Source organism: Cicer arietinum, chromosome 3 (assembly GCF_000331145.2).
Source record: "Cicer arietinum cultivar CDC Frontier isolate Library 1 chromosome 3, Cicar.CDCFrontier_v2.0, whole genome shotgun sequence".
NCBI classification, from domain to species: Eukaryota; Viridiplantae; Streptophyta; class Magnoliopsida; order Fabales; family Fabaceae; genus Cicer; species Cicer arietinum.
In genome coordinates this window covers 52801845-52805054 of record NC_021162.2, presented here as the reverse complement: position 1 = coordinate 52805054, position 3210 = coordinate 52801845, and positions in this window count along the sequence as shown.

Here is a 3210-nt window from a genome sequence, read left to right as displayed (position 1 = left end):
AATAATTGTGACTTTATAACTAAGAGTTATATTTTATTAATCGTGACTTTATAATTATAAATGGAACTTCCTATCAATTATTTTTACAGATCTCGAAGAATATTATCGTAGGACTTGCAACTTCATAAAGTATTATTTTGGATAGTTGAATGTGTATTGTAGAGTGTTTATTTGAAATGTTTTGAGTTAGAAAATATTTTGGTTTATAATACTTTATGATTGAATTTAAAATATTTGAATAATTTTTAAATTTAATCACAAAAATATCATTTATTTATCGATCTATTTTAGTTAAAGCGTGGGTAATGGGTATGGATACGGACACTTAGGTATCCAGAGGGTAAGGGTACGAATATTGAAATTGATACCCAAGAGGGTACATGTACGGGTACTTTTTTAAACCGCGAGTATGAGGACGGGTACCATAGTATCCTACCCAAACCCTACCCACTGTCATCTCTAACTTGATCTCCAAACCCGTCAAATGTGAATACGACTCTACATAGATTTAGACATAGTTTGGTTTGTTATAAACATCATGTTTACACAACCAACCACGACAACAGAGAAAATTAGAAAGCAAAGGTAGATGAACTTAATCACATCGCTGAATCAATAAAACCAACATTAATACTAAAGGAGTATTAGTCAGGTAAAGTTTTCAACCTAATTATAATGAGAGATTAGAATTTTTTGAGTTTGAATCCAGATATGAGAATTTGCGATTTGAAGATAAAGAAATTGAGATTGAAGATGAAGATTATTGAGGTTTTGTTAAAAAATTTGAGGTTGAAGATGGAGATTATCGATTTTTTAATATTTAATTGGTTTATTTATTAATTAATCAATTTTAAGTTTTTAATTAAATAAGTTAATAAAATAAATGTTAATTTTAAATATTAAATATTGCTTAGTCAACAACAATTAGAGAGTCATCATGTATCACTTCATCTAAAATTAGTCATCTCACCATTTTTTTACTAAAGAGATTCATAAATGACTTTTTTAAAATTTGATAGATTTTGCAAAGATGTAAATCAAACAAAAAAAATTATATGAACTAAAATCAAAACGAAGTAAATTTAGAAGAATCAAAAAAACATATTTAAACCTTACTTTTACTTTCAAAACTAAATATTCCATATGTTTCGTAGACTAAAAATTTACAAGTCAACCATTTTTGACACTGTGACATAAATAACTAACACCTCATCGTTACTTGACTTCAAAAACAAAAATCAATCCAATTTGGATGACACTTAACAAAGGGATTAATATGACTCCTTTATACAATTGTGGAGGATTCATTTGAATATTATTTTTTCAGGGACTAATATGACCCGTGTTCAAATGATAAGAGACCAATTTGAGTGGCAAAAATTTGAGTTAAATATAAAAAATAAAATATTTTAACAATTAATATAGTAAACATAACCAATAAGTGAACAAATTCTTAATAATGTGCACTTATATAAAATGTTAATTAAAGCAAACAATAAAAGAAATAAAAGCTAGCGAAGACTATTTAAGAAATTTGAGATCGATGAGACTTTAAGAAGTTAAATTCATCGATAATTAAAGCAATCACAATATTACTAATATATCAAGATAATTATTTATAAAATAAATAATTAAAAATAGAAAACGGTTAAAAATAATTAAAATATAATTATGTATACACTTAACATCAATCAAATGCATATGAAAATATCACATTAGTTACTTATGTGTATATACACATAAAATCGTTAAAATTTTTTTTTTAAATATTACAATAAAAAATTATTATTTTTAGAAAAATATATACAATAATAAAATATATTATTTGTTATTTATATTACTCATTTAGTCTAATATGTATAGAACTAGCACATCATAGAAAGTATGAATATAACGAAAATTAATCACAAAATTTATCAACATATATTCTACAATAATTGTAGCACCAAATTAATTATTTAAAATAATATTTCATTACTAAAATAATTTGTTCTAAAATTTGAGGTGTTACAGAAGAAATTCACTGAAGTTTAAAGCCAAATGAGAGAGCAAGAAGGGAAGTATTGAGTCTTCTTTCTAATCCTTTAGCCTTCGTGTAGTCTTAGCTTCCTTCTTTAGCTCTTCTTCTTCTATGGTTTGGATGTTTGCATGCAAAGATAAAAGATGAAGTTAATGAGAGAAAATAGAAGTTTTATCTCTTGGTTTTTATATTTACAATGGAGGGGAGAAGGGAATTTATTTCCTTTAACCAATTTAATTGACTCAACCGAGTTCCTTTGACTAGAATACCCATTTTATTAATGATTTCATTTCATTCTTATATCTACTCTACATTACTATTTACTATTAATATATAATTACTATACATTATATTTATATACTAATAATCACATGGGACTCTTACAAATAAGTCTTTCCTCTTCTTAATTAACTAGTATTAAAACAAACATGATACTATGACATATAAAATATACATTTTATTTAAAGGTAATAACAATAATACTCTACTTTAAATTCAAAACATGAGTGTATTTTAAAAAAAATCGATATAGTAAATTTATGATCAATCAATATAAGTATTCCTCCGTTCTTTTAATTAATATAAAAAAGAAACCAATATTTGAATACATAACTCTAACAAAATAAATTAATCGGGAATTTAAGAGACGAGAATAGGAGTTAATAAAGTTTTATATACTATAGGTAATATTCGTTAAATTTTTATTGTTATTAATATTATGCTTATACTTTAGAATTCTATTATTTGAATTATATTAAATTGTACATGTGTTATTCTTACATAGAAAAAGTGTACAATATTAGATATTATTTATTAATTTGATCAATTACACTTTTTTGTTTTAATAATATATATTATTTTCATCAAAAGAATATCATACATTATTTATTTACTTTTAACTGATTTATACTATTATTTCTATATAAACGCAACTATTGATCAATTTTTACTTTTCAACTTTTCATTGTAAAGCTATCTTATTTTTATATGAATTAACTAATGCTTATCATTTAATTATAGAGACAATAATAATTAACGAAAATAAGAAAGAATGAGAGTTTTTGTATCTTTTGAATACAGTGATTAATATTATTAGATATCATAAAAGAGGATGTATAGTTTTTTTAGAGTGCAACAAAGGCATAATCCAAGCCGAAGATTAACTAAAGTTTCCTTTATAATAATAATAA